This window comes from Rhinopithecus roxellana, chromosome 2 (assembly GCF_007565055.1).
Source record: "Rhinopithecus roxellana isolate Shanxi Qingling chromosome 2, ASM756505v1, whole genome shotgun sequence".
NCBI lineage: Eukaryota > Metazoa > Chordata > Mammalia > Primates > Cercopithecidae > Rhinopithecus > Rhinopithecus roxellana.
This window is the reverse complement of record NC_044550.1, coordinates 127862202-127884189: the sequence shown is the minus strand read 5'-3', so window position 1 is coordinate 127884189 and position 21988 is coordinate 127862202. Positions and strand designations below refer to the sequence as shown.

The following is a 21988-nucleotide window of genomic DNA, read 5'->3' as shown; positions in this document are numbered from 1 at the left end:
CTGGTCTCAAACTCCTGGCCTCGGGTCATGATCCCACCTGGGCCTCCCAAAGCACTGGGAACACAGGCATGAGCCATCACACTTAGCTTCAAAAGGTATCTGTGTTTTTATAAAGGGTCCTAGAATTAGAATCACTGATCTAAGATGTAGTGACCCTGGAAAATTGCTAACGTGAAAATAATGGATGCTAGACACGTTAAGGAAGCATAATGAGAGCCACTAATAAGATATAGGAGTGGACAGAAAGAGAGTGTCTGAGTGAAATGAAGGAAAGTCCTTGAGGTCAGTAGGAGAAAAGGATAAAAATGGGCAAAGAAAGAGAATGAAAGACACCAACTTCAAAACAGAAAGATTAACTGAAAAGTATTCTGACAGTGGAGACCTTATTCTTGCCCCACAATTCAACAAAAATAGACCTAAAGTGTCTCTATCAGATAGGTTAGGGAAGAACGCATAACCTCAAAAAAAACCAAAAATCTATCAATTTGTTCATTATAGTTCATAAAGTGTTGGGATTATGAAAGCACCAAAAATCCTTACAAATCATTTAGTCTAATTCACTCAATTCAGACGAGAAAACTGGGTCTACCAAGGATAATTAACTGGCATTCAAGAAAACTATGCAATTAATTATTAGAACTAGAGCTAAAATGTACCCCAATTTTCACTCTATCTACCTGCCTTTCATCTTTATCTAATACCACAGTTTCCATTTGGTAACTTACTTTTTTATTATGCTAAATGTCATTATATATTTTCATTCTTAAACAGTAAGCATTGGTTGACTGGCTCAAAATGAGTCTATTTCAATCATTTTCTTTTAAAAGTCTCCCATTTCTGCTCAATTTTACTCTCCCCTCACCAACCCTATGTGTTCTGAGTAAATCTCAGAGTTGTCTAGAAAACTTGTTGGCTAACTGACATCTATGCTTCCAAAAAAAAGTCAGAATATGAAAAGGCACACACAGTGCTATGCTATAAAAAGAAGAGCTGGCATTGCACACCTCTCTTATCATCTCCATGAATGTATACATAATTTACAATTGCCAGGAAGTAGGAGGATATTCTTCAACAAATGGGCTCAAAATCCCTAAATAGGTAAGACAGTAACAAGATAAATTATCTCAGCCTTACAATAAGGGACTACAGAGTACAAATAAGGCACATAAAGTGCACAGGCATAAAGTTGTTCACATGTGTTTATATTCTTTATAAACATGCATGTTCTGTGCACAGAATGTAATATGTAAAAAATGTTTTCAGGTCTCAAAAAATCCGATGTTTTTGCTACTTTTATATTGGATTTAGAGAAAATACAAAAAGTGCAGGTATTAACTCATATATAAAAAAGGACAGAAGGCCTAGAAAAGAGGAACTATACATGTCCTTACCACTTAGAAATGGTTGCTGAGGCACAGAGTTTGTAGAAAAGACACCAAGTTTGGAAAGGATCCATCTAGAAGCTTTTTCGATCTGGAGCTTGTACTTTACAGGCACTCAAGTGGGCACACTGGTGCAAAGCAGTAGTGAGTGAGTCACCGTGTGTGAAATAGAATATGGAATATTCTAGGCTGGAAGATCAAAAAATAGGAAATATAGTTGGTTATTAGTAACAGCCATGCTTACAACATGTTAACATTTTAGCAGCTTCCATATATCACTAATCAAAAGTCTGCAAGTTCCTCAAAGGTTAAACATGACCCAGCAATTCCACACTCAGGTACATATCCCAGAGAAATGAAAACATACCCACACAAAAATATGCATACAAATGTTCATAGTAGCATTATTTGTAATGGTCAAAAGGCAGAAACAACCTAAATGGCATCAATTGATGAATGGATATATAAAATGTGGTATATCCACAATGGAATATTACACTGCCATGAAAAGGAATAAAGTACTGACACATGCTACGACATGGATGAATCTTAAAAAGATTATGCTAACTGAAAGAAGCCACTCACAAAAGGCCACATATTATATGATTCCATTTATATGAAATGTCCATAATAGACAAATCTAACAAAGAGGAAACAGGTAAGTGGTTGCCTAGGGCCAGGAGACAAAAGATAGGTGTGACTATTAATGGGTAGAGGGTTTCCTTCAGAGGGTGATGAAAATGTTCTAAAAGTCTATTATAGTAATGGTTGCACAATTCTATGAATATAAAAAAGGCTCTAATTGTACACTTTATTTATTTGAAAACAGGTTTGACTCTGTCAACTAGGCTGGAGTGCAATGGTGCAATTATAGCTCGCTGTAGCCTCAAACTCCTGTGTTCAAGCAATCCTCCTGCCTCAGCCTCCAGAGTACCTAGAAGTACAGGAGCATGCCACCATGTCCGACTAATTTTTTAATTTTTTGTAGAGATGGGGTCTTGCTGTGTTGCCCAGACCAGTCTCTATTTCCTGGCCTCAAGTGTTCCTCCTCCCTTACCTTCCAAAGTACTGGGATTTCAGGCATGAGCTACCATGCACAGCCTTAAATTGCACACTTTAAATTGGTGACTTGCACAGCATGTGAATTATATCTCAATAAAGCTGCTACTTTTAAAAAACTAGTCTATAACTTCCTAACTACTAACCAATATCTGACATATTATTCTATTTCACCTTATAACTCCATATAATGAGAAAAGCATTGAATTCAGTGATAAAACCAGATTATTGGCAATCCTAAAACCATAGTCAAGCAACAAGTTCTGAGCTTCAATTTTCTTGTAGGGGAAAGGGGAGTCCTCTTTGGTACACCACCTCATTTTTCTCCCAATAACACAGTAGCATCCTAGAGTAAATTGTGTTTATTCTAAAATCAGCTTATGTCTGTTGTATTTACTATAATTACATAGTTTAGTTGCATATTACATCAAAAATGAGTGCAAAAATAAAATGTTTTGTCACTAAACATTAGGTCGTGTAATTTAATTAAGGGAAGCCACTTTAAAAACATTTTAAAGAAAATGTCTTGGCTATGCACCACAAGACTGGTGAAATATAAGCATTCACACACTTATAAAATATTTAAGGTATGTATCTTTCTTTCTCATTTTAAACAAATATTCTATTCAGCCAACCCAACTGCAGGTATATTATATAGCCAATATTGTTTAAGAGAGCTTCTACTCTATACGTTATTTGTATAAAAGACGAACATAAGTACGCTACTATTATTCCACGTCACACTCTAAAGTGTGAAAATTGACCCTATTAAATTTGAATTCTCTCTTACAGAGGTTGAAACTTGTCTACTCTTCAAGTCTCCAGGCCCACTACAGTCCCATACTCTCTACAGGTATCTTCATCTGCTAAACTGAAAAAGGTTGCCCAACGTCAACCCTTCAAATTCAAGACTGCTAAAGTCCCTCCTTCTTGTGCTCATAGGCTTTATGTGTGAAGGCATTTTTTTTTTCAAATATCTCTCAGAATCCTCCCTTTTCAAAGCTAATCCTACATCTGACCTACATATTTAGGTGATCATTATGCTCCCCAACACACACAAAAAAGTGTTACTTACACTCATGCTCCATAGACTCCTCCCTTCCACTTCACTTCCACTTACATTCGTACTTCTCCCTTCTCACCTCTCAACTTACTCAACTACCAGCCATTTGCACTCTGACCCCAACTACTTCCTAATGACTGCAAAAGAATTCCAAGTGGTCACTCAAACCGATCTTTGGCCTCCCCTCTCTCACTACTCCAATGCACCTCAGATATTGCTTCCTAGCGCATAACTCTGATTACCCCAGGCTTGGTAATTCAATGGTGTTTCCCAATGCCTACAGAAAATTGTTCAGGAATTCATTAACCTCATCAAGATTCTAATGGAAGAGACTAAATTGCCAGCCCATCTCCCGAATGTTATCCAGACTTCAGTCAGGCTGAACTCTTTGCTCTGTGCAAATATATCCCATGCCTTCCTACACACAGATCACACAGATCTAACGCATGCTTTATTCCATCTAGAATGCCCTCCCTTCGTTTCTATGTATTGAAATTCCTCTAAAATCATTTTTAAAGTAGAAAGTCACTCAGCACTCAGAGCCTCAGATTTCTCAACTACAAAATGAGAATAACACCTTCAAGGCTGCTATATAAAGATGACAAACCATTATTAGTATCAAGTATTGTTAAGCATAAACTTAGAATAATTGCTGGTAGATAATACTCAACAAATGTTATTACTCTTGTTCACTAAAGACAATTAAGTGCCCAATAAATATACTATAAATTGACAAAACAAAACAATAGAAATATCTTTTCCAGCCACACTATGCTCTTTGCTCACCAATCAACAGTTTAAGGTTTGACACCTCTGGAAGTTAAGATGATAAAAATTCCTAACAACGTTTTCATTTTTTGGAACTCTCACAAAGATTCATGATGCAAAAACAACCACCCTCTATTTCATGATTTTGTCAGGAACAATTTGATTCACTGATATCTACCAAAATGGGAAGAGTGGAGCAAGGTAATAATTTTATCACTTACTTTTTTAAAAATTGCACTAAAGGCCGGGTGTGGTGGCTCACGCCTGTAATCCCACCCAGGAGGCCAAGGTGGGCAGATCACGAGGTCAGGAGATCGAGACCATCCTGGCCAACATGGTGAAACCCCATCCCTACTAAAAATACAAAAATTAGCTGGGTGTGGTGGTGTGTACCTGTAATCCCAGCTACTCAGGAGGCTGAGGCAGGAGAATTGCTTGAACCCAGGAGGCGGAGATTGGAGTGAGCCGAGATTGCGTCACTGTACTCCAGCCTGGTGACAAAGCGAGACTCTGTCTCAAAAAAAGAAAACAAGAAGCAGTGAAACACATATAATTTACCATCTTAACCATTTTAAAATGTACATTAAGGCTGGGCACGGTGGCTCACGCCTGTAATCCCAGCACTCTGGGAGGCCAAGGCAGGGAGATCAGGAGGTCAGAAGTTCAAGACCAGCCCGGCCAACATAACAAAACCCCGTCTCGACTAAAAATACAAAAAATTAGACAGGTGTGGTGGCACGCACCTGTATTCCCAGCTACTCAGGGAGTAGCTGAGGCAGGAGAACTGCTTGAACCTGGGAGGTGGAGGTTGTAGTAAGCCGAGACCACTTCACTCCAGGCCTGGGCAACAGAGCAAGGCTCCATCTCAAAAAATAAAATAAATAAATAAATTAAATTAAAATGAAAAAAGTGTACATTAAATACATTCACACTGTTGGGCAATCATAACCACCATCCATCTCCAGAACTCTTTTCATCTTACAAAAGTGCAACTCTACACCCATTACGGTCAACCCCATTCTCTCTGTCACAGTCTGACAGTCACCATTCTACTTTCTGTCTCTATCGCCCTAAGTAAAATCATACAATGTTTGTTCTTTTGTAACTGGCTTATTTCACTAAGTGTGATGTCCTCAAGAGTCATCTATGTTGTTATTTACTGTTTCCGTAAGAACTCCAAATTCACACAGGGACATAGTTTAAACATACTCTAACTAAGGTAGATTCTATGGCACTACACTACAGATTTGGAAGATTCAAATTACAGAAAGAAAGAGAAAGGGAAAATATCATGTACTTGATAATTAGGTATGTTGCCAGTTACTCTGCTAGGTGCATTTCACACAGAACTTAATTAAGTCCAAACAACTCTAAGGAGGTAGATGATTATCATTCCCAACTGACAAATGAGAAAAAGGTTCAGAAGAACACACAATAGCAAGCAGGCCTCCCATGTCACTATCCTATTTCCATTTTGTTTTCATTATAGAACTCATCACTAACATATGCTCGGTTTTATATACTTATTTAATTCTTATTGCCTTTCTCCCTAACTAGAACGTAAGCACCTATGGCCACTGTATCCTCTAACCAGCTCAGAATCAGAGAGGTAGAGACTGGAGGGGCAGGAATGGGGAAATACAAAACAAGTAATGTAGTAAGGGAAATGTGCCACACGTGCACACTATATGCAGTTTTTTTTTTTTTTTTTTTTTTTTTTTTTTTTTAATGGTTGAGACTGGCTGGATATGGTGGCTCACACCTGTAATCCCAGTACTTTGGGAGGCCAAAGCAGGAGGATCACTTGAGCCCAAGAGTTTGAGACCAGCTTGGCAACACAGGAAGACCCCATCTCTATAAGAAATAAAATAAATTAAAAAAATAAAAGGTTGAGGTCATTATACTAGTGGAAGGGTCACATTTTTACAACAAAATTGTGTCTATGATATACACAGCTTAAAACTTGAACATCTTATCATCTCTAGCTGTTCTAAGATTCTTGCCTCCATATGTACACTTGAGACAGAGTGTCACTCTGTCACCCAGGCTAGAGTGCTCTGGCATGATCACAGCTCACTGCAACTCCTGCCTCTCTAGTTCAAGCAATTCTTCGTCTAAGCCTCTCGAGTAGCTCGGATTACAAGCACCCGCCACCACACCCGGCTAATTTATGTGTTTTAGTAGAGATGAGATTTCACCATGTTGGCCAGGCTGGTCTTGAACTCCTGACCTCAGGTGATCCACCCACCTCAGCCTCCCAAAATGCTGGGATTACAGGTGTGAGCCACTACACCCAGCCCACATGTACGTTTCTTAGATGCTCAGAAATGGGGAGGCTTTTTTATGGCCAAAGATCCATTTTGATGGGTTTTTGTTCTGGTTTTTGGAGTGGTAAGTTGGGTAAAGGGTAGAAGATAAAATTCCTTGGTCTCCAGTGAGCCCAGATTCTATTATTATATCCTTGTCTTCTAAGAATTTTTGTTGTTTTTCATCAAACTTTACCCAAGGAATTGTTCTCTGCCTTCTGGCTAAGATCAAGAGGAGTGCCCCTGAGGACTTTACTACTAAGCATGAATTAACAATGGGAAGCAGATAGTCTATTTACACCGTAAATATATGCTCACTAGAATAGTAACTATATTTACCAAAATACAGACTTCCTTCCTCTGCTTCAGAATAAAAGTGAATATCCCCACTACCATGCATTGCTACATTTTCTCTGTTAACATTTGTTAAAACGTTTTATTAAAACCCAAGAAATTAATGACTGAATACATACTACTGTCTCAAGTTATATTTTTCCACAATTTATACTAATAGCAACGACCTCTACAATTAGAGAAATGTGAAATGTTATGATGAGAAATCAGGATTTCTAAGGGCTTTCACTGAATAAATCCTCACTTGTAACATGTCTACATTTCCCATTAACTTATTGTTTTCATAATTTCTTCTGATCACAGTACAAAAAATGTTACTCATCACTTCTCAGCCTTTTGGCTAAGATCAAGTGTAAAAAATGTTAGTCATAAAAGGAGTACTATGTTCACAAAATAATGTTATCTTCACTGATGTAACAAAAAGTCAGTGGTTTCCTTTATGTGGTAAACAATGGGCCTTGGGAAGCACATTCCCTGTTAAATGTCTTTTACATTTTTTATACACAATTGGTTCAACTTCCTAATAATCACCATTTACCAGAAATGTGAAAGAAAAAAATCATCACGATACACAATACGACTAAGTAAGCCAAAAGGAGAAAAATAAAAGAAAATTATAATGGCTCACTGAGGACAGTGGAGTAGAAAATACTTCCAGCTTACACCAATTATCACTTAATATTACCTTTTTAAACCGAGAATATCAGTTTCAAGGTGACAAAAATCTCACATCTTTTCTCTCCTCCTAAGAGATCATGCCATCAGCAAACTCAAATATCCTCCTGGACATCTAAAGGACCTCAAACCTAACTGGTTTTTTTTTTTTTTTTGCTTTGTTTTTGAGACAGGATCTTGCTTTGTCGCCCAGGCTAGAGTGCAGTGGTGTGATCACAGCTCACTGCAGCCTCGACCTCCTGGGCTCAAGCTGTCCTCCCACCTTAGCCTCCTGAGTAGCTGCAACTAAAGGCATATGGCACCATGCCTGGCTAATTTTTGTATTTTTAGTAGAGTCAGAGTCTCACCATGTTGCCCAGGCTGGTCTCGAACACCTGGCCTCAAGCAATCCACCCAGCTCAGCCTCCCAGAGTGCTGGATTACAGTCATGAGCCACTGTTCCCAGCCTTAACTCTTAATATACCAAAATCTTTGCCTGCTCCCAGCCTTGCTCCTTACTAAACTCCTTACTAAATAATGCCATCCTTATTTTAGTTGCTAATGCCAAAAACCTAACAGTCACATGTATTTCCTTTCTTTCCTTCACACCCCCACATCTAATCCAACAAGTTCTGTCAACCCTATTTTCAAAATACCCCATATCCTAACTCAGACCACTTCTCTCCAAATCCACTGCTGCCACTCTAGACAGAACCACCATTATCTCTGCCCAAACAATTTAAGGAGACTCTTAGCTGATGATACTCCTGCATCTCCTCATTTCCCATTTCTCCACATAGTAACCAGAATGATCTTTTAAAAATATAAATAGCCAGGCATGGTAGCTCACACCTGTAATCGCAATACTTTGGGAGGCCAAGGCAGGAGGATTGTTTGAGCCTAGGAGTTTGAGACCAGCCCAGGCATAATAGCAAGATCCCAACTCTACAAATAATAATAATAATAATAACAACAAAAATTAGGTGGGCGTGGTGGCACACACCTGTAATCCCAGCTACTTGGGAGGTTGAAACAGGAGGGTTGCTTGAGCCCAGGAGGTCAAGACTTTAGTGAGCCATGATCCTGCCACTGTAATCCAGCCTGGGAGACAGAGCAAGACCCCATCTCAAAACATAAATTGAAATTAAAATTAAAATTTAAAAATAAATAGAATATAAATGTATTCACTCCACCAATGCTCAAAGTCCTCCACTAGTTTTACATAAAATACAGGGGGAAAAGTCCATGGTCAAATATCTCTGACTTTTCCTTTCCCCTATTCCAGCCACACTAGTTTATTTCCACATTGGGCCTGTGCAGTTGCTAACCCTCCTGCCTGGAAAGCTTTTCCCCTGGGCATGGCTGCTCCCTCCCTTCATTCAAATCATTGCAAACACTACCCCCCAAAGAGGACTTCCCACATATCCTATCTAAAATAACGGACACCATCAGTCTCTAAGCAAACTTAATTTCTCATCATAGAGTTTATCATCCATTATTTGTTTACTGTTTGTCTACCTGACTAAAAAGCTCCAGGAGTTGGAGGGGGGAGCTGTCTTGTGGATATTTATAATCCCCAACATCATCTCCTGGGTCACAGGAACTCAATAAACATTTGTTGATTAAACAAATGATGCCCATGATAACAAATGACATGCATCAAAGAAAAACACCAATATGCTTACTTTCAGTTTATTCAATAAAATGCATATTAACAACTTCATAAATTTCCATCATGCTGCCTTTAGAGGACCTTAGAGTAGTGTAGAATAATAGGGAAAGGGAGGGAAACTTGTTGCCTTCAGCACATAAATCCAATATATTTGAATATCTTATTTTTTACATCCATGTTGAGATAGAACCTAGTGTCTCAAAAAAATAACGGATTTGAAACTGTTTTTATTCCTGTTAAATACTGGAATCAAACTTTATCCAAACAAGCTCAAAAGTAGAAGGAATATTCAGATGAAAACCTAAGAATACACATTTGACTTAGCTCCCTTTTCCATTATCCCTCAAGATGATTATATCAATATGAAAGAAAAAATTCAAGCATCATTAGAAATTAGAAAGGAGTCTCACCCCTCACCTGAAACGTTTGAATTTTCACAAAGGTATTTTGAGGTAAGAGAAAAGAGAATCAATCTGCCCTTACATCAGCCATATCTGCTGTGCTCCACTCCAAGAGCCTGCCTGCCAGTCTACTCCACAAAGGTGAGGCACAGAAGAAAATGGCCCACACTTAATCGCTCCCCTCTATCAAATTCTCTGCATTAAATACCGACTGCAATCTTCAACAGACTCCATCTAGCCTCCAAGAGAAAGAGAGAATACAATCTCGTGTCAAGCTGTAATACAGCCTGTGCTATTTATCAACACTAAACAAAGTGTACAGCCTTACCCCCTTATCCGGGTTTTACTTTTCAAGGTTTCAGTTAACCTCAGTCTGAAAACATTAAATGGAAAATTTCAGAAATAAACAATTTAAAAGTTTTAAATAGCACATCATTCTTAGTAGCATGATGAAATGTCACGCTGTCCTGCTCCATCCTGCCCGCTCAGGACATGAATTATCCCTTTGTCCAGTGTGTCCACATCCACACTGTCTATGCTACCCACCCATTAGTCACTTAGAAGCAGTCTCAGTTATCAGATCCACTGTCACAGTATCACAGTGCTTGTGTTTAAGTAACCTTTATTTTACTTAACAATTGTCCCAAAGCACAAGAGTAGTGATGCTGGCATATTGTTATAATTGTTTTATTTTATTAATTATTGTTAATCTATTATTGCACCTAATTTAGGAATTAAACTTTATCAGAGGTATGTATATATGGGAAAAAATGTAGTATATATAGGATCTGGCACTATCTGAGGTTTCAGGCTTCCACTGGGGTCTTGGAACACATCTACTGAGGATAAGGGGAAACTACTATATAGGAAAAAAAAAATCACCAATCTTACGACATGAATTGTCAAAGACAGAAGACTGGTGAAATTCTCAGAATTTCAGAGATAATGACCTTGAAATTCTTAACAAAGATGTAAAAGGCAAAACCACTTGCTTTTCTAAGATAGAATTTCTTTTTGTGGCGGTAGGTGGTGAGGTGGTCAGGCTTACCAAAACAGCACCTGCAATCAGGGTTAGAGATGATAAGACACTTTCAAGAAAACACAAAGCAAGTAATCAGAAAAATCAAGATACAGAGGCCATTAACAACATTATCCATCTTCCCCTCTCCTTCTGGGCTCAATGAAGAATTTTACTTTCTTTTTCCCTCTTGAAGTTAGACACAGTCATGTGACTTTTGTTGGGCAATGAAATGTGAGTAGAAGTGATCTACAAACCTGCAAAGATGCGGCTGGGCGTGGTGGCTCATGCCTGTAATCCCAGCACTTTGGGAGGCAGAGGTGGGTGGATCACTTGAGGTCAGGAGTTTGAGACTAGCCTGGCCAACATGGTGAAACCCTGTCTCTACTAAAAACACAAAAATTAGCCAGGCATGGTGGCGTGTGCCTGTAATCCCAGCTACTAGGGAGGCTGAGGCATGAGAATCGCTTGAACCCACGAGGCAGAGGTTGCAGTGAGCTGAGATCATGCCACTACACTCCAGTCTGGGTGACACAGCAAGAATCCATCTCCAAAAACAAACAAACAAACAAACAAACAAAAAACTTCCACAGATGCATTTAATTGTTTGGCTCTGAACCTCTCTCTACTGCTGTCTCAGTAATCGATGACTCATTTTTTCATACAGAAGTGCAATGTGTGCCTTTACAGGAAAGACAACTTTCCCTGAAAGGTACAAACTTGATATACGTGAGAAATAATAATCTTTGTGTTTTAAGCGACTGATAATTGGACGATTATTTTCTTATTGCAGCATAAGCTAACCTACCTTGACTAACATGTCAGCTATTTGGAAATTCCAATAAAATTATCAAAATTCAGCAAATCAAGAAAATCTGACAGGGGCTAGTAGTTTGAGAGATGGACAGAAAAACATATAACTATGATATCAATAATGAGAAATGGATTATAACTACAGAAACAAAGGTTTCTTAGTGGAATGTGCCTTTGGAATCAGTAATCTCATCTCAATGTTTAAAAATGTTTAAATAGTAGGCTACCTCTGCAAGGATGCACTAAAACTTATAATACCATTTGCCTCCAGAAAAGAATACTGTATAGTAACTTAAAAAAAAAATAGGAAGAAGAGACTTCTGGTTTCTGATCTGACCTGAAAGAAGCTTGGAAGTCATCACTCCAAAATAAGTAAAAACCTGAACAAATTGAAAAAAAAATCAACAACTCATCTTAGCCCCTTAAAAGAAATGAGGTCACAAGGGAAACCCTGCCCCCAAAATTGGAGGGACATACAGAAGGATACAAAGAATCACAACTTACCAACCCATGAGCAGAAGGGTTGAGGGAACCAGTGCAAGGGAAGAAAAATCTGACCTGTAATTGACAAATGGTTGGAGGATCAGTGTAAGAAAGTCTGAGAGTCAAAAACTCCAGGGAACCCAGTCAGAAGGGGCCTATCGCACTTTTTCTTACTTTTACCTCCAGGAGCAAGACCTAAGTTCTCACAGTGAATATCAGAAAAATCTCCCCCTACTTCCAACAGAGAGAGAGGAAAAACAACCATTTTGAAATACACCACAACATTCTGTTTTTAACAAGGCTTGCCCTCAGGAGAAACTATCTAGCCAGAGACTAACCTGCTGAGGTTTTAACTTGGGGGTAGGGAAATACCTAATCCCAGTCAGCTTTAGCCTTCCACATGGAGGAAAAGAAATACCTAACTCTAGCCAGTTCTAGCCTTCTATGTGGAAAACAGGAAATACCCAACTCTAGTCTACTCTAACTATACTGTCCCACCTAAGGGAGTAAGCGTACTGAAAAGCATTTGTGAAGCTGATAATCCAGAGGCACAGCCTCACTAAAAGACTGAGATTTAACCATAGGACTATAGAAGACTTCCCCTTCCTCCACACCTTACCACCACATTATGAAACCCTACATTAAACAGTTCCTTTTACAGAGTACATCATGTCCAGCTACAAAGAAAAAATTACAAGGCATACTAAAAGTCAACTAACATAGTTTGAAAAGACAGAGCAAACATCGGAACCTGACTCAGATATGGCAAGACATTGGAATTATCAGATCAAGAACTGAAAACCACTCTGGTTAATATGCTAAGCTAAGAGCTCTAATCAATAAAGCAGATGACAAAGCCAAAAATATATATATATCTGAGATTGAGGATATCTCAATAATAACCTTAAAAACTGGAAAGCAAAGAGTAAAAAGAGTGGGGGAAAAAAAGAGGACAAAACACAAAACTCAAGAATTGTGGGACAATTACAAAGAGTGTAACGTGTGAAAAGGGAGTACCAGAAGGAAAGGAAAGGAACAGAAGAAATACTTAAAACAATAATGACTGAGAATTTTCCCCAAATTAATGTCAGATATCAAACCAGATATCCAGGAAGCTAAGAGAACACCAAGCAAGACAGATGCTGATAAAAACAAAAAAAGCCAACAAAATACCTACACTTAGATATGCCAAATCATATTCAACTACAGCAAATCTAAGATAAAGACAAAATCCTGAAAGAAGCCAGAAGATTAAAACACCATACCTATAGAAGAACAAAGATAAGATTTACATCCCCAGAATTTTTCCCCAAAAACCATGAAAGTAAGAAGAGGGGGTCACTTCCAAGATGGCCGAATAGGAACAGCTCCAGTCTGCAGCTCCCAGCGAGATAAATGCAGAAGACAGGTGATTTCTACATTTCCATCTGAGGTACCTGGTACATCTCAATGGGACTGGTTGGACAGTGGGTGCAGCCCAGGGAGAGCGAGCCAAAGCAGGGTAGGTTGTTGCCTCAACTAGGAAGTGCAAGCGGTCAGGGGATTTCCCTTTCCTAGCCAAGAGAAGCCATGAATGACTGTACCTGGAGGAGCAGTACACTCTTGCCCAAATACTGCACTTTTCCCATGCAGACCAGGCGATTCCCTCCCGTGCCTGGCTCAGCAGATCCCATGTCCATGGAGTCTTGATCGCTGCTAGCACAGCAGTCTGAGATCTACCTGGGACGCTGGAGCTTGATGAAGGGAGGGGCATCTGCCACTGCTGACACTTAAGTAGGCGGTTCTATGTTCACAGTGTAAACAAAGCAGCAGGGAAGCTCGAACTAGGTGAAGCCCACCACAGCTCAGCAAAGCCTACTGCCTCTCTAAATTCCACATCTGGGGACAGACCATATCTGAATACAAAGGCAGCAGACAGCTTCTCCAGACTTAAACATCCCTGTCTGACAGCTCTGAAGAGAGCAGTGGTTCTCCCAGCACGGTGTTCAAGCTCCGATAACGGACAGACTGCCTCCTCAAATGGGTCCCTGACCCCTGTGTAGCCTGACTAGAAGACACCTCTCAGTAGGGACGGACAGATACCTCATACAGGCGGGTGCCTCTCTGGGATGAAGCTTCTAGAGGAAGGATCAGGCAGCAATATTTGCTTTTCTGCAGCCTCCACTGGTGATACCCAGGCAAACAGGGTCTGGAGTGGACCTCCAGCAAACTCTAACAGACCTGCAGCTGAGAGGCCTATTAGAAGGAAAACTAATAAAAAGAAAAGAAGAGCATCAATATCAACAAAAAGGACATCCACACCAAAACCCCATCTGTAGGTCACCAACATCAAAGACCAAAGGTAGATAAAACCACATAGATGGAGAGAAGCCACAGCAGAAAGGCTGAAAATTCCAAAAACCAGAATGCCTCTTCTCATCCAAAGGAACACAACTCCTCGCCACCAAGGGAACAAAACTGACCAGAGAATGAGTTTGATGAATTGACAGAGGTAGGCTTCAGAAGGTCAGTAATAACAAACCTCTCCAAGCATGTGCTAACCTATCGCAAGGAAGTTCAAAACTCTGAAAAAAGGTTAGATGAATGGCTAACTAGAAAAATCAGTGGGGCCGGGTGCGGTGGCTCAAGCCTGTAATCCCAGCACTTTGGGAGGCCGAGACGGGCGGATCACGAGGTCAGGAGATCGAGACTATCCTGGCGAACATGGTGAAACCCCGTCTCTACTAAAAAATACAAAAACTAGCCGGGCGAGGTGGCAGGCGCCTGTAGTCCCAGCTACTCGGGAGGCTGAGGCAGGAGAATGGCGTAAACCCGGGAGGCGGAGCTTGCAGTGAGCTGAGATCCGGCCACTGCACTCCAGCCTGGGCGACAGAGCGAGACTCCGCCTCAAAAAAAAAAAAAAAAAAAAAAAGAAAAATCAGTGTAGAGAAGAGCTTAAATGACCTGATGGAGCTGAAAACCACAGCATGAGAACTTCATGAAGCATATACAAGCTTCAATAGCCGAGTCAATCAAGTAGAAGAAAGGATATCAATGAATGAGGATCAAATTAATGAAATAAAGTGAGAAGACAAGATTAGAGAAAAAAAGAGTGAAAAGAAATGAACAAAACCTCCAAGAAAATATGCGACTATGTGAAAAGGCCAAATCCACGTTTGATTGGTGTACCGGAAAGTGATGGGGAGAATGGAACCAAGTTAGAAAACACTCTTCAGGATAATATCCAGGAGGACTTCCCCAACGTAGCAAGGCAGGCCAACATTCAAATTCAGGAAATACAGAGAACACAACAAAGATACTCCTCTAAAAGATAAACCCAAGACACATAATTGTCAGATTTAACAAGGTTGAAATGAAGGAAAAAATGTTAAGGGCAGCCAGAGAGAAAGGCTGAGTTACTCACAAAGGGAAGCCCATCAGAATAACAGCAGATCTCTCTGCAGAAACCCTACAAGCCAGAAGAGAGTGGGGTTCAATCAACATCCTTAAAGAAAAGAATTTTCAACCCAGAATTTCATATACAGCCAAACTAATCTTCATAAGTGAAGGATAAATAAAATCCTTTACAGACAAGCAAATGCTGAGAGATGCTGTCACCACGAGGCCTGCCTTAGAAGAGATCCTGAAGGAATCACTAAACACTAAATACCAGACACTGCAAAAACATGCCAAATTGTAAAGACCAACGATGCTATGAAGAAACTGCATCAATTAACGGGCCAAATAACCAACTAGCATCATAATGACAGGATCAAATTCACACATAACAATATTAACCTTAAATGTAAATGGGCTAAATGCCCCAGTGAAAAGACACAGACTGGCAAATTGGATAAAGAGTCAAGACCCATTGGTGTGCTGTATTCAGGAGACCCACATCGCTAATAAAACAGACTTTAAACCAACAAAGATCAAAAGAGACAAAGAAGGCCACTACATAATGGCAAAGGGATCAATTCAACAAGAAGAGCTAAGTATCCTAAATATATATGCACCCAATACAGCAGCACTCAGATTCAAAATGCAAGTTTTTAGAGACCTGTCAAGAGACTTAAGACTCCCACACAATAATAACAGGAAATAAGAGAAGACACAAACAAATGGAAAAACATTCCATGCTCACGGATAGGAAGAATCAATATCATGAAAATGTCCTTACTTTAAACTTCAGATGAAACCAAAAAAGAGCCTGCAAAGCCAAGACAATCCTGGGCAAAAAAAACAAAGCTGGAGGCATCAGGCTACCTGACTTCAAACTTTACTACAAGGCTAGAGTAACCAAAACAGCATGGTCTTGGTACCAAAACAGATATATAGACCAATAGAACAGAACAGAGGCCTCAGAAGTAATACCACACATCTACCACCATCTGATCTTTGACAAACCTGACACACACAAGCAGTGGGGAGAAGATTCCCTATTTAATAAATAGTATTGGGAAAACTGGCTAGCCATATGCAGAAAACTGAAACTGGGCCCCTTCCTTACACCTTATGCAAAAATCAACTCAAGATGGATCAAAGACTTAAACATAAGACCTAGGACCAAAAAAATCCTAGAAGAAAACCTGGGCAACACCACACAGGACATAGGCATGGGCAAAGATTTCATGTCTAAAACTCCAAAAGCAATGGCAACAAATGCCAAAATTGACAAATGTGATCTAATCAAACTAAAGAGCTTTTGCACAGCCAAAGAAACTATCATCAGAGTAAACAGGCAACCTACAGAATGGGAGAAAATTTTTGCAATCTATCCATCTGACAAAGAACTAATATCCAGAATCTACAAAGACCTTAAACAAATTTACAAGAAAAAAAGCAAACAACCCCATCAAAAAATAGGCAAAGGGTATGAACAGACACTTCTCAAAAGATGACACTTATGCAGGCAACAGACATTTGAAAAAACACTTATCATCACAGGTCATTAGAGAAATGCAAATCAAAACCACAATGAGATACCATCTCATGCCAGTTAGAATGGCAATTATTAAAAAGTCAGGAGACGACAGATGCTGGAGAGGTTGTGGAAAAACAGGAACGCTTTTACACTGTTGGTGGGAGTATAAATTAGCTCAACCATTGTGGAAGACAGGGTGGCGATTCCTCAAGGATCTAAAATTAGAAATACTATTTGACCCAGCAATCCCATTACTGGGCATATACCCAAAGGATTATAAATCATTCTACAATAAAGACACATGGACACCTATGTTTACTGCAGCACTATTCACAAGAGCAAAGACTTGGAATCAACCCAAATGTCCATCAATGATAGACTGGATAAAGAAAATGTGGCACATATACACCATGGAATACTATGCAGTCATAAAAAACGATGAGTTCATGTCCTTTGCAGGGACACAGATGAAGCTGGAAACCATCATTCTCAGCAAACTATCACAAGATCAGAAAATCAAACATCACATGTTCTCACTCATAAGTAGCTGAACAATGAGAACACATGGACCACAGGGAGGGGAACATCACACACTGGAGCCTGTGGGGGGTTGGGGGCTAGGGGAGGGATAACATGAGGAGAAATACCTAAGGTAGGTGACAGGTTGATGTATCCAGCAAACCCCCATGGCACATGTGTACCTATGTAACAAAACTGCAAGTTCTGCACAGGTAACCCAGAAGAAGAAGAAGAAGAAGAAGAAGAAGAAGAAGAAGAAGAAGAAGAAGAAGAAGAAGAAGAAGAAGAAGAAGAAGAAGAAGAAGAAGGAAGAAGGAGGAAGCAGGAGGAAGGAGGAGGAAGGAGGAAGGAGGAGGAGGAGGAAGAGGAGGAAAGAAGAAGAAGAAAGTAAGAAGAAAGTGGAATGAAATATTTAAAGTCATGAGAAAAGGCCGGGTGTGGTGGCTCACACCTGTAATCCCAGCACTTTGGGAGGCTGAGGCGGGCGGATCACTTGAGGTCAGGAGTTTCGAGACCACCTGGCCAACATGTTGAAACCCCATCTCTACTAAAAATACAAAAATTAGCTGGGCTTGGTGGTGGGCGCCTGTAATCCCAGCCACTCGGAAGGCTAAGGAAGAAGAATCGCTTATAGTTGGGAGGTGGAGATTACAGTGAGCCAAGATCATGCCACTGCACTCTAGCCTGTGTGACAGAGTGAGACTCCACCTCAAGAAAAATAAAAAATAAAAAAAATGAGGGAAAAAAAAAACCCACCAGCCTAGAATTCTGTATCCTGTGAAATTATCCTTCAAAAGTAAAAAATAAATAAAAACTTCCTCATAGAAACAAAAATTGATGGAATGTGTTGCTGGTGGACCTGCCTTGAAAGAAATGTTAAAAGTAGCTCTTTAAAAATAAAAAATAAAAAAAGGAAAAGGAAAATTACATAGCTCAGAAACTCAGATCCTCAAGGAAAAATCCCGGAGAAGGAACAAGTGAAGGTAAAATAAAAACTTTTCTTTTTCTTACTCCTAATTAACTTACCAGGAAACAGTTGTTCAAAATAGCAATAGCAAAAATGTATTAAATTATATATGCATACATATGTGTGTACACATATACACATATATATGTACATGCTTATGTAGAAGTGACATGTATCAGCAATGATACAAAGGAGAGGAGGGAGGAATCAGGATTATTTCGCTATAATAAGGTACTCACACTACTGATATATATTGCAAGCTCTCGAGCAACCACTAAAAAGTAACACTATACCACTAACAACTTAGAAGTAATACTATACCACTAAATGTACATTGCAAACTCTCAGCAACCACTTAAAAAAGCAACAAAGAAATATAACTCACATATCAAAAAAGGAAAGAAAATGGAATCATATAAAATCCTCAACTAGTACCACAAAAGGCATAAAAAGAGTAGAAGACATAAATAGGAACAAAGAACAAGGGCAACAAATAGAAAAGAACAACAAATATTGTAGATATTAAACCAACTACATCAATAATCACTCTAAATATCAACAGTCCAAATGCACTGATTAAAAGAAAGATTGTCAGGTTTGTCAAAGATCAGATGGCTGTAGATGTGTGGTATTATTTCTGAGGGCTCTGTTCTGTTGCATTGGTCTACATCTCTGTTTTGATACCAGTACCATACTGTTTTGGTTACTGTAGCCTTGTAATATAGTTTGAAGTCAGGTAGCATGATGCCTCCAGCTTTGTTCTTTTGGCTTAGGATTGTCTTGGCAATGCAGGCTCTTTTTTGGTTCCATATGAACTTTAAAGCCGTTTTTTCCAGTTCTGTGAAGAAAGTCATTGGTAGCTTGATGGGAATGGCATTGAATCTATAAACTACCTTGGGCAGTATGGCCATTTTCACGATATTGATTCTTCCTATCCATGAGCATGGTATGTTCTTCCATTTCTTTGTGTCCTCTTTTATTTCACTGAGCAGTGGTTTGTAGTTCTCCTTGAAGAGGTCCTTTACATCCCTTGTAAGTTGGATTCCTAGGTATTTTATTCTCTTTGAAGCAATTGTGAATGGAAGTTCATTCCTGATTTGGCTCTCTGTTTGTCTGTTACTGGTGTATAAGAATGCTTGTGATTTTTGCACATTAATTTTGTATCCTGAGACTTTGCTGAAGTTGCTTATCAGCTTAAGGAGATTTTGGGCTGAGATGATGGGGTTTTCTAAATATACAATCATGTCATCTGCAAACAGGGACAATTTGACTTCTTCTTTTCCTAACTGAATACCCTTGATTTCTTTCTCTTGCTTGATTGCCCTAGCTAGAACTTCCAACACTATGTTGAATAGGAGTGGTGAGAGACGGCATCCCTGTCTTGTGCCAGTTTTCAAAGGGAATCCTTCCAACTTTTGCCCATTCAGTATGATATTGGCTGTGGGTTTGTCATAAATAGCTCTTATTATTTTGAGATATGTTCCATCAATACCGAATTTATTGAGAGTTTTTAGCATGAAGGGCTGTTGAATTTTGTCAAAGGCCTTTTCTGCATCTATTGAGATAATCATGTGGTTTTTGTCTTTGGTTCTGTTTATATGCTGGATTACGTTTATTTATTTTTGTATGCTGAACCAGCCTTGCATCTCAGGGATGAAGCCCACTTGATCATGGTGGATAAGCTTTTTGGTGTGCTGCTGGATTTGGTTTGCCAGTATTTTATTGAGGATTTTTGCATCAATGTTCATCAGGGATATTGGTCTAAAATTCTCTTTTTTTGTTTTGTCTCCACCAGGCTTTGGTATCAGGATGATGTTGGCCTCATAAAATGAGTTAGGGAGGATTCCCTTGTTTTCTATTGATTGGAATATCTTTGACAAACCTGACAAAAACAAGAAATGGGGGAAGGATTCCCTATTTAATAAATGGTGCTGGGAAAATTGGCTAGCCATAAGTAGAAAGCTGAAACTGGATCCTTTCCTTACTCCTTATATGAAAATTAATTCAAGATGGATTAGAGACTTAAATGTTAGACCTAAAACCATAAAAACCCTAGAAGAAAACCTAGGCAATACCATTCAGGACATAGGCATGGGCAAGGACTTCATGTCTAAAACACCAAAAGCAATGGCAACAAAAGCCAAAATTGACAAATGGGATCTAATTAAACTAAAGAGCTTTTGCACAGCAAAAGAAACTACCATCAGAGTGAACAGGCAACCTACAGAATGGGAAAAATTTTTGCAATCTACTCATCTGACAAAGGGCTAATATCCAGAACCTACAAAGAACTCAAACAAATTTACAAGAAAAAAATGAACAACCCCATCAAAAAGTGGGGAAAGGATATGAACAGACACTTCGCAAAAGAAGACATTCATGCAGCCAACAGACACGTGAAAAAATGCTCATCATCACTCGCCATCAGAGAAATGCAAATCAAAACCACAATGAGATACCATCTCACACCAGTGAGAATAGCAATCATTAAAAAATCAGGAAACAAAAGGTGCTGGAGAGGATGTGGAGAAATGGGAACACTTTTACACTGTTGGTGGGACTGTAAACTAGTTCAACCATTGTGGAAAACAGTGTGGCGATTCCTCAAGGATCTAGAACTAGAAATACCATTTGACCCAGTCATCCCATTACTGGGGATATACCCAAGGGATTATAAATCATGCTGCTATAAAGACACATGCACACGAATGTTTATTGTGGCACTATTCACAATAGCAAAGACTTGGAATCAACCAAATGTCCATCAGTGACAGACTGGATTAAGAAAATGTGGCACATATACACCATGGAATACTATGCAGCCATAAAAAAAGATGAGTTCCTGTCCTTTGTAGGAACATGGATGCAGCTGGAAACCATCATTCTCAGCAAACTATGGCAAGAACAGAAAAGCAAACACCGCATGTTCTCACTCATAGGTGGGAATTGAACAATGAGATCACTTGGACTCTGGAAGGGGAACATCACACACCAGGGCCTATTATGGGAAGGGGGGAGGGTGGAGGGATGGCATTGGGAGTTATACCTGATTTAAATGACGAGTTGATGGGTGCTGACAGCTGATGGGTGCAGCACACCAACATGGCACAAGTATACATATGTAACAAACCTGCACGTTGTGCACATGCATCCTAGAACTTAAAGTATAAAAAAAAAAAAAAAAAAAAGATTGTCAGAGTGGATAAAAAAACAAGACTTAACTATGTTGTCTACAAGAAACCCACTTTAAATATAAAGACACATATAGAGTACAAGTAAATGGATGAAGAAAGAGATGCCATGCTAACACTAATCAAAAGAAAGTGGGAGTACTTATATTAATTTTAGACAGCAGACTTCAGAGCAAGGAAAGTTCTCAAAGATAAAGATTAGCATTACATAATGATAAATGGTCAATTATCCAAAAAGACATAACTATACTTAATGTGCGTGCATGCCTAACAGAGCATCGAAATGTGTGAGTGAAAAACTGATAGAATTACATGGAAAAATAGATGAATCCACTATTAGAGTTGTAGACTTCAACATTCCTCTATCAGAAGCAAACGGATCAGAATCAGAAGCAGGCAGAATATCAGTAAGGACATACCTGAACTCAACAACAC

General features: G+C 39.3%; 1 protein-coding gene and 1 pseudogene across 1 annotated transcript in view; one reads left to right on the top strand and one right to left on the bottom strand.

Moving 5' to 3' along the window:
* FRYL (FRY like transcription coactivator) overlaps window positions 1–21988 on the bottom strand; it is a 296971-nt gene that overhangs the window by 231531 nt on the left and 43452 nt on the right.
* Window positions 7253–7428, top strand: LOC115896310 (annotated as a pseudogene).